The following is an 11,275-nucleotide window of genomic DNA, read 5'->3' as shown; positions in this document are numbered from 1 at the left end:
AATATAGGCACCCTTATGTTCATTGAATTATTATTTACGATAACTCAGATCTGGAAACAGTACAAGAGCCCATCAAAAGATGAGTGGATAAAAAAACTGTGGTAGATTTACACAATAGAATACTATACAGTCATAAAAAAGAAGGAACTGTTACCTTTTACAACACCATGGATGGACCTGGATTATTATTCTAAGTGAAATAAGCCAGCCAGAGAAAGACAAATAACATGTAATCTCAGTTATATGTGAAATCTAATTAACAAAATGACCTACAAACAAAATAGAACCAGAGGTATGGTTACATAGAACATATTGACAGCTTTCAGAGGAGAGGGGGGAGGGGGGATGGATGAAAGAAGGTGAATGGATTGGCCAAAGAACATATATGCATAACCCATAGACACAGACAACAGTGTGGTGATGGCCAGAGGGAAGGGGGGCGAGGGTGGATGGAAGTGGGAAAAGTGGGGGGAAGTAGGGGCATCTGTAACAACGTCAACAGTAAAAAAAGAAAAGAAAAAAAAAAAACCCTTATGTTCTCACTGTACTCTAAAATTATCCATTGCACCTCCACACCCCAAAGGACTTTCAAAGCCCAGAGAGGAGATGTTCAGGAAGCTGTATTCTTTATCACTACTCTCAACTCATGGTGCCATCATCCTTTCTGCACAATCTTTTAGGCCTGAAAGGGGCAAACTTTTATTTGAGGCCCCCTTCTTCTCCACATCACATTAAACGATATAATGTGTTCTGCCAGGACTAGCCTTGACAGGTTACATGGCTACTAGAGTACTTTAGAAAATTCTGGCTCTGTAATGCTTGCTTTGCAGACTATTGTCTTGCTGTAAAGTCCTCTTTTGAACATCAAAAATCCAATAATAAATTTTCCATTACTTTGCAATAATCTTACTTTACATTGACTAGGAAGGCAATAATGAATATCTAAAACTAAAAGAGAAATACCATTAATATCATTCAAAATATTATGTTCTTTATCTGTTCTAAGGAAGAGAAGAATTACTGAAAGTAAGATAGCTTCAGGGAGAAAAGAAATCTTTCCACAGCTCCTTCTTCACTGGATTTTGTCTCAGAATGGTTAACGCCTTTGATTCGTGTTGGGGTTATCAAGATAGCAGCTCCAATTCTCTCTCCTAGAAATTGTGTCACTGCCTATCACTGTCCATCCGGGTTCTAGACTACTGGGGCCACCTTCCCGTGGGATGACACCAAGATCTCACAGCTAAAAATGAAATATCTTGAATCTTCCATCCATTCAACAAACATTTCTTCAGCACCAGCTATGTAATATATACTGATTCAAATACTGCAAGACACAGAAATAAGAAGATGGAATAAAATAATTCTACCAGAAAATATTGTAGCTAAGAATTTGAGCCTCTCTCCCAGTACTGCCTATCCAAAGTAGCTTGAAGTAGTAAAATTAGTTGATTTCAGTTTCCTTTTCTGCTTTTCTTAAGACTGAGAGGTAGTAAATTCATTTATCCATCCTTTTGTCAAACACTTATTGATTAACCATTATATGTCAGGCACTTTGCTAGGCTCTGGGGAAGGTGAGATGATTAAGATATTCTGTGTTCCTCAAAGTGTTCTAGCTCATTAAGAATATAGACATTTCAATGACAAGAGTAATACAGTATTACAGGTGTTCCCATGATCCCCTCTCTGTGAACTCTATACAGGGTTTATTCTCATATTCTGTTTTTCTTTTATATATGCACACACACACACACACACACACACACACACACACACACACACACACCTGCAGGGAATGCCAGAAAATGTGTGTTCACATTGATGTTTGGTTGAGGCAAAAGGTGATCTGGAAGGAGACATGTAAAAGGTAATGACTTAATGAGACTTCAGATATTCAGTTTATTTGTGTGTCTGTTTTCTTACAAACAAGAGAATGTTTCTAGGCAGAGGGAGGTACAAGAGCAAAGGTCTGAAGGTGGTCAACAGCATGAAGTGCCCAGGGAGCTGCAAGCAGATGAAATGAGTATAGAGAGAGCATGTGGAACAGAAGGAGGCGGAGGTTGGTTCCTTATCCACATGCCAACCAGTGGGAGCTGGGGCCATTTCTGGGTGGAAGTTTTTCTGGATCTTTTCACTTCATACCCTGTAAACAACTATCAGCTCATAAAGTCAATTACAACAAGTGCTTCAAAGGGAGGCCATGTGCAAGAGCTGGAAAGAAGAGAGAACTTGTACTCCCATGGTGGACACTCAGGGATCATCTGGAAAAATCTGACTGTGACATCTGCTTTTTTTTTCATGTCACTTATTCTGTATCCCTAACCCTGGAAAACTTCAACAAAACCATCTCCCTGGAGTGAAAGGCAAAAGTTTTCAGTATTATGAAAATTCTCCCAATTAGTTCTAATATTAATTAAAATCATAGTGACTTGTATATTATTTCCCTAATTTTGATTTTTACTTTAAATATGTTTTATTTTAGATACTTGTGAGTTACTTGTACCTTCACATAGTAGGTCCTCTATAACTGCCTACTTTCTCCACAAAAACTATACAAGAGAAATGCAGAAAATATGAATTTTATTGTTTATTTTTTTCAGATAGAACATGAAAAAGCAGAGGCAAAGACAAGTTAAGAAAGAATAATAGTAACCTTGGCTGCTGTGGCTCAGTGGATTGAGTGTCGGCCTGCAAGCCAAGTGTTGCTGGTTCGGTTCCCAGTCAGGGCACATGCCTAGGTTGCACGTCAGGTCCCCAGTCGGGGGCGCGGGTGAGAGGCAACCACACAGTGATGTTTCTCTCCCTCTCTTTCTCCTTTCCCCTCTCTGAAAATAAAATAACCAAACAAATAAATAAATTTTAAAAAATTTCTTAAAAGAAAAAGAAAGAATAATAGTTAATGATTATTGAGCACTTGTATTTGCCAGACAATATTATCAGCAGTTATGTGGATTAACTCTTCAAATCCTCAAAACAATTTTGTGATGTCAGTATTATTTTAAAGATGAGTGACTGAGTCACAGTGAGTTTAAGTGATTTTTTCCAAGGTCACACAACCAGGCAGTGATGGAGTAGGAATTCGAATGTTGGCAATTTGCTCCAGAGTCCAAACTCTTACTGACCACTCCATTTTAGGCAAGTGAGATATCCATGAACAAAGATCTGGGTAGTGACAAAGCAGAAAAATACCCAAGATTTTATACATACCTTGTTTTCCGGAAAATAAGACATCCCCCCAAAATAAGACCTAGTGCAATTTTTTTTTTTTTGAGCTTAGAGATATAAGGCCTCACCTGAGAATAAGACCTAGCAGTAGTCATTGTTACAGCTCCCTCCACACCATATATTAGTGTTAGCAGGTCATTTAGATAGGCCTTACCTTGTGTGGGAGGCATCTGCTGCCCGGAGAACATGAAAGGGAGAACCCTCCAGCCGCTGCTCCGAGGACCGCTGTGCACGGGTGAGCTGGAAGAGGCCCGCCACCGCAGCCGCCGCGTTTGCTGTACATGGAAATAGAGTCACAAGAAATTCTTGATGGAATTCAGAGTTTGGCTGGTTATGCTGATGTTTGTGATGACGTGACTACAGTATGTTAATAAATGTTGATTTTTTGTTCAACAATAAATGTGAATTCTTGTTCATGAAAAAATAAGACATCCCCTGAAAATAAGACCTAGTGTGTCTTTAGGGGCAAAAGTTAATATAAGAAACTCTCTTATTTTGGGAGAAACATGGTATATATATATACACACATATATATGATGTATATATGTCATATATATACACATATATGACATATATATGACAAAATAATTCATCAGAATCATCATAAATATTGTGAACAAATGGGGAATTGGAATTAACATTAAGTGCCTTCCATGAACTAAACCCTGTGATAGATGCTTTAAAGAATTTACCACATTGAATGGTCTCAATGGGCTGAATCTGCATGAGGAAGTGAGGTCACTGGCCAAGGCCATGTGCTGGAAGTGGTGGCTGAGGTGTCCACCTCAAGTGTCCTCACCTCACACCTGCCCCACTCCCAACACTGCCTTTTACCTGAACACTATGTGGAGCTCAGAGAGGTCCTGATGCGTCTACAAAGTCCATGTCAGGTTTTAGGTAAACGGGAAAAAAAGAATAAAAAAAGGAAGATTCCTTCTGAAATAATTTTAGTTTATAATGGATAGAATCCAACCAGATGCCAAGTCCTAGTTCTGTATTTCTTTATTTTTGTGGGGTTGAATAACCAACAGGCAGCCTGCCAGGTCCCTCCTCTTTGAGCTCAGCTTGCTCCAGAGGAAATGCCACACATGGAAGAAAGGTTGGAGGAGTGCTGGCAAATGACAATTTGGTTACATATGTTTGGGGGACAATATAAAGTAACCACTGAAAGATGTGGAGATCTGTGGCTTGGGTAGGCCAACCCTCTCACCCTGCCTCACTCTGTGACCGTCTGGTGAATTGAGAAAGACAGACACTGTTTTTGCAGCTAATTTTTACAGAGCCCAGACATACTTAAATTATCTGTTTACTTCTGTCACTTGAACGTGACCCACATCTGTATAAAGCAAGAGGAAACAACTGGATTCCTACCCTCTTTGACCTCATTATTCAAAACAGGCATGAATAGGGGGGCATCACCCACAAACAGAATCCATGCCCAACAGTCTCTGCAATCTTAGGCATATCACCTACACATGCCCAGCAGTTTCCTCCTCTGTATGTGGGAGGTAAATGAGACCAACCCTGAGTGCTTTGAGAAATCAGAGATTCTAGGTCAATAAGAGGAGGCAAAAGAGTAGAATTTTTAAGAGCACTAGTAAACTAGACCTATGTGAATATCAGCATTCCATTTAAAAATCACTTGTAACCCCCAATCTGTAATTCTTCATCTGTAGTGTGGACATGAGTGCCCACCTCATACTGGTGTTGTTAAATGCTAATGAGCAAATGTATAAAAGAGTCTGAGCCTAATCCCATGCTAGATTTAAGGGATCAATAACACTCACATTTTTATTAAATAAGTTATCTTTATTGTCTATATCAACAAGGAACTTTTAAGTAGAAAGCACCAAGGAAAATAGGCAAGTCAGATTATCAGAGTACATTGAACAGGACAGTTGGCATTAATAAACACACACAAACAAATCTGAAACAAAGCAAAACACTTTTATTGGTATTTGAAATCTTCATCATATTTTAAAAGTTTCCAAATTGGATAATCCCCCAAGAGAAATCTATAACTGAGGGTTCTGGGCAAGGGGATTAAAAAAAAAAGGGGGGGGGGTTGCTGTGTAGCACGGGATGGCTGCACAGCGGCGGGAAGAGGAGGATGGGCTCAGAGAGCTGAGAGGATGGAAGCACACAGGACGTTGAAGAAGATACACAAGCAGGCTGAGAGCCTTTGATTTGGGTTTGGTTTGCCAGCAGCCCTGAACTTTTACCACATGCCTTCTGTTTTCAAGTCTAAAAGCGTTTGCTGGAAATCTATTATGTGCCCCTGCCAAAATGTCCTCAAGAATTTATATGAACCCTGACTGGTGTGGTTCAGTTGGTTGAGCATCATCCCACAAAGCAAAAGGTCACCAGTTTGATCCCCAGTCAGGGCACTGCCTGGGTTGTGGGTTTGGTCCCCAGATAGAGCACGTATGAGAGGAGCCCGATGGATGTTTCTCTCTCACAGCAATGTTTCTCTCCCTTTTTTTCTCCCTCCCTTCCCCTCTCTCTAAAAATAAAGAAAGAAAATCTTTAAAATTTTTTGTTTAGGCTGGTGTGGCTCAGTGGATTGAGTGCTGGCCTGCAAACCAAAAGGCCACTGGTTTGATTCCCGGTCAGGGCACATGCCTAGTTGAGGGCCAGGTCCCCTGTCAGGGGGCATGTGAGAGGCAACCATCACTGTTTCTCCGCCTTCTTTCCTTCTATCTAAAAATAAATACATAAAATATTTTTTTAAATGTTTGTATGACATTTTCACATAACTAACTCAAATCCTGCTATGACAAATCCTTTGATAAAGGCACAGCCAGACACTCTGGGAGCACAAGGTAGAGAGTGGGTGTGGGTAATGAAAAGGACAAACATTAAAAAAGAAAGACACAAGTCTCTGACCACCAAGGGACTTACTGTTCAGTTAGAGAGATAAGACAAAAGGGTTAGAAAAAGTTTGACAACTGAAATGCAAGCTATAACTAAAAAGGTCCAAACTGTCCCTAAGTGTATGTATGCATGAGTTATTGGATCAGAAGAAAATTTCATTTTGCTTACCCAATGTACTAGAGAATCCACATTTCCTAGGCTTGGGGAAGTATATTTTTTAGTTTTATGTCTTGCTACTTTAAACCTACTCTTTAAAAGAATGTTGAATCTAGACAGAGCTAAGTTACATATAGAGATGGTCTCTGCATGAAAGGGACTGCTGGGTTATTGGTATGGGGTCTGAAGTGAAGCTATCGAGGTGTAAACTTGACTCTTCTACTTACTAATTCTGTGACTTTCAGCAAGTCACTTAACTTCCTTGGGCCTCAGTTTCATCTTCAGTAAAATAAACATAGTAATGGGGCTTGCTCTATAAAATTGTTGTGAGGATTAAATAAGGTAATGTATTTAAAGCTTTTAGTAGTGTCTAACACATAACAAGTGTTCAATAAATGCATAAATAATATTATCATCACAGCATAATACTATTACGATGCTCATATTCTGTTTTTCTTTTATATATGCACACACACACACACACACACACACCATTTATACTTTTTGAACTATTGCAGAACCAATGGGACTATGGCTGCTTAGAATACCCCCCTACTTGCCTTTCACTTAACCTGATAGTCTTCTATTGATCCTATAGAGGTCATCAAAGATGCCTTCAAAACCAGGCTGATGTGGCTCCTAATCTTGCCAAATTAGTTTTGGAATGTGTTACAGAATGTGATTTTCTGTCCGTTTGTCATACTCATCACCACTACTCTTGTACCAAGATGGGCAACTCTGAAGAAAAGGACTACAACTTGTTTTCCATTATATCTCTGGGACGAAACAGGCTGCCCCACAGAATATTAAATACACACATGTTAAATGAAGGGAAGACAGGGAGGGAGGGACAGAGGGACAAAGGGAGAGAGGGAGAAAAAAAAGGTGACACAGAAAGGGCGGGAGGGTTAGAGAGAGATGGCAGAGGAAAAAGGGAGAAAGAAGGGAGAAAGGAAGAAGAAAAGGTGGGTAGAGGTGCTCTGATCCTGGCAGTGTGACATTTGCCTGAGTCTGCACACCCTCTTCCCTCTCCTTCCCCTGTCCCTCCTGCCCTATAAAGTGGAGGGAAGTTTGAGCAATGAGAATGTTTTACTTACCCCAAATCACCACTGGAGAAATCCATTGCATTACTGAGCACTGGTAATGGGTTGGCCCCATTTCAGAATATAGTGTTTTGCTGCCCCTGCCAAGCAGGCTTATCCACGTGGAGCTAGATGGTGCCCTTGCCCACACCTGTCTGGCTCAGGGAGTTTTCTGGGCTGTCAAGGGGAGAGCTGGGCATTGAGAAAGGCTGATGGGCTTTGACGAAAAAGAGAGCTGGGCACACAGGTCTCATTTATAATCTATTCCAGCTGCTCCTCTGCTGGGGGAAACTGGCATTCTGTTTTGTTGGCCCCTTTTCCATCAGGACAGCTGTGAAACCCTACTCAGTGAAGTAATCGCAATAACAACCACCACTTTGCATGTTAATGCCTTTCTTCCAAGGAACTCAAAGTTCTTTGGAGACATAACCTCATTAATCCATCCTGCATGAAGTGGTGGCTGATGGGGAGGGGTAGGAATTCTTACTCATATTTCCAAGGCTGGGGGACTAAGGAGGAAGAGAAAAAAAGGAAGAGAAAGAGGCTTCAGAGCTAGGAAAGATAAGGGATGGTATCTTTTTCCCTCTGTACCCCACTCTGGCACAAAGATAAACACTTCATAGGACAATAATCAGTTAAATGTGTGAGTAAAGACACACACGGTATGCTCGCCATCCCCCAAAAGGAAGAGAATTCTAGATGGGGAGTTAGGAAACCTGATTTCTAGCCCTGATATTGACACTAAATAGCTGTGTGACCATGAGCCAGCCCCACCCTCAGAGTAGTAGTTTCATATTCGAGCATGTGACCTCGTGATAATGTTGAAAGAGCACAGAACCAGTCAGGAGTCTGATGCCTGCCTCTACAGCAGCATGGTATCAGGTGTATTACTTCAGCTCCTGAGTCTCAATTAAAAAAAAAAATCTTTGAAATAAGGAAATAAGACTGGATTATCTCTAAAGTTCTTTTCAATTCCAATTAAAGTAATGATTATATAGAACTGGTGGGTTGGGAAACATCAGACCTTACTGGGCTTAGAATGTAGGGAAACTCAGTAACTATCTGTATCAGTTATTTACTATTGTCATCTCAAAACTCAGTAGCTCCTATAAAGCTATAATTTATAATTTTTCACCATTTCTTGATTTGCCTGGGCAACTGTGATTTCACCTGGCTTCACTCAGGTGACTGAATTCAGCTTGAGTTTTGGTTGATCTCAGCTGGGACACCTGCTTCACCAGGCCTCCTCCCAGAGTGGTGGCAGTGTCCAAGTAGTCTTCACACTTCTTCTATGTCAAGTTTATTTCTATCTTGTGGGCCAGAGCAAGTCACACGGCCCAGGATCAATGAGGAAGTTGACTACATAAGGACATCATTATAGGCCGAATTGTGTCCCCCCCCCAAAAGAAAGGTTGAAATCCTAACAATCAGTATAACAGAATGTGGCGTCATTTGGAAATAGAGTCTTTAAAGATAATAGTCAAGTTAAGATGAGATTGTACTGGAGAAGAGTGTGCTTCTAAACCAATATGATGGGTATTCTTATAAGAGGATAAGTCACACAGACACAGAGGAAAAGGCCATGTGAAGACAGAGATTGGGGTAGTGCTGCCTGCCACAAGCCAGAGAACACCTGGGACTACCAGAAGATTGAAGAGGCAGGAAGGATCCTCTCCTAGAGCCGTCAGAGGAAGCATGTCCCTGCCAAAAGACTTTGATTTCAGACCTCTGGCCTCCAGAATTGTGAGAGAATAAATTTTTTGTTTCAAGCCACCCAGTTTGTGGTACTTTGTCACAGCAGCCCTAGCAAACTAATACAAGCATAAACACTAGGAGACATGGTTCTTTGGTGGCCATTAGGGTAACAAAGTATCACACCATGTATATTTTATTTTATTTATTTTTTTCAATTATAATTTATATTTCATATTATTTTGTATTAGTTTCAGGTGTACAGTATAGTGGTTAGACAATCATATACTTTAGAAAGTGTTACTTCTGATATTTCAAGTACCCATCTGGCATTGTACATAGGTATCGCAATATCACATAGTTATTATTGACCGTATTCCCTGTGCTGTATTTTACAACCTCATGACTGTTTTGTAACTACCAATCCATAGTCCTTAATCCCTTCACTTTTTTCACCCAGTTCCCAACATTCCTCCCATCTGGAGACCATCAGTCTATTCTCTGTATCTATCAGTCTGTTTATATTTCATTTGTTTATTTTGTTCTTTGGGTTCCACATATAAGTGATATCATATAGTATTTGTCCTTCTCTGTTTGACTTATTTCACTTAGCAGAATATCCCTTATGTCCACTTATGATGTTTCAAATGGTAATATTTCCTTCTTTTTATGGCCAAGTAATATTCTATTATATATATGTACCACAGCTTTTTTAACAACTTGTCTATTGATGGACATTTGGGTTACTTCCATATCTTGACTTTTATAAATAACATTGCAATGAACATGAGGTACATATATCTTTTTGAATTAGTGTTTCAGGTTTTTTTAAGATATATATACAGAAGTGAAATCACTGGGTCATAAGCAGTTCCATTTTTAATTTTTTTCTTAGTACCCGCCATACTGTTTTCCAAAGTGGCTGTAACAATCTGCATTCCCACCAACAATATATGAGAATTCCCTTTTCTCCAACATACTCATCAACATTTGTAGTTTGTTGAGTTATTGGTAATAGCCACCCTGAGAGGTGAGAGGTGTTCTTTCATTGTGATTTTAATTTGCATTTTTCTGATGATTAGTGACACAGTATTTTTTTTGTATGTCTATTAGCCACATGTTTGTTCTCTTTGGAGAAGTACCTATTCAGGTCCTCTGTCCATTTTTCAATTGAATTGTTTCTTGGGGACGGGGTGTTGAGTTGTATGAGTTCTTTATAAATTTTGAATATTAACCCCTTATTAACTGTATTATTGGCAAATATGTTCTCACATTCAGAGGTTGTTTTTTCATTTTGTTGATGGTTTCATTTGCTATGCAAATTTTTTTAGTTTGATGTAATCCCTGCCTGAGGAGATATAAAAAAAATACTGCTAAGAGTAATGTCAGAGATTTTTACTGCCTATGTTTTCTTCTAGGAGTTTTATGGTTTTGCATCTTACATTGAAGTCTAATCTATTTTGAGTTTATTTTTATATATGGTATAAGAAGGTGGACAGTTTCATTTTTTTTTGTATGTGTCTGTCCAACTATCCCAACACCATTTATTGAATAGAATTTCTTTCCTCCATTGTATGTTCTTGTTGACTATGTCATAATTTAATTAATCATATAGACATGGGCTTTCTCTGTTCTATTCTATTGATCTACATGGCTGTTTTTGTGCCAGTACCATACTCTTTGATCACTATAGCCTTGGAGTATATTTTGATATCAGGTAGTGTGATACCTCTAACTTTGTTCTTATTTCTTGAGATAGCTGTGACTATTTGAGATCCTTTGTAGTTTCATATAAATTTCTGGATTATTTGTTTTAGTTCCGTGAAAAATACCATTAGTATTTTGATGGGAATTGCATTGAATCTATATTGCTTTGGGTAGTGTGGATATTTTACTGATGTTAATTCTCCCAGTCCATGAAGATGGTCTGTGCTTCCATCTGTATCTTCTTCAATTTCTTTTTTAGTGCCCTAAAGTTATCTGAGTACACATCTTTCACCTCCTTGGTTAGATGTATTCCTAGGTATTTGTTTATTTTTTGATGCAATTGGAAATGATATTGTTTTCTTAGTTTCCCTTTCTGATAGTTCATTATTGGTGTATTAAAAATGCAACCAATTTCTTAATATTACTGAATTCATTTACCAGTTCTAATAGTTTTTGATGGAATCTTTAGGGTTCTCTATTTACAGTATCATAATAACAGCTTTTCTTCTTCTTTTCCATTTTGGATGCATTTTATTTCTTCT

The 11,275-nt window shown here is 39.1% G+C and overlaps 1 long non-coding RNA gene across 1 annotated transcript; it reads right to left on the bottom strand.

Moving 5' to 3' along the window:
* Positions 1-2,707: 2,707 nt before the first annotated feature.
* On the bottom strand, positions 2,708-7,542 carry LOC150004208 (uncharacterized). The gene is made up of 3 exons (XR_016512278.1): positions 7,350-7,542; positions 3,377-3,497; positions 2,708-2,822 (listed from the first exon to the last, which is right to left on the bottom strand). It is a non-coding gene; the product is annotated as an uncharacterized LOC150004208 (long non-coding RNA).
* Between the last annotated feature and the right edge of the window lie 3,733 nt (positions 7,543-11,275).

The sequence above is a fragment of the Furipterus horrens genome, unplaced genomic scaffold (genome assembly GCF_987537825.1).
Source record: "Furipterus horrens unplaced genomic scaffold, mFurHor1.1.pri manual_scaffold_7, whole genome shotgun sequence".
NCBI classification, from domain to species: domain Eukaryota; kingdom Metazoa; phylum Chordata; class Mammalia; order Chiroptera; family Furipteridae; genus Furipterus; species Furipterus horrens.
Note: the sequence above shows the minus strand (reverse complement) of the source record. Positions and strands in the feature narration are given on the sequence as shown.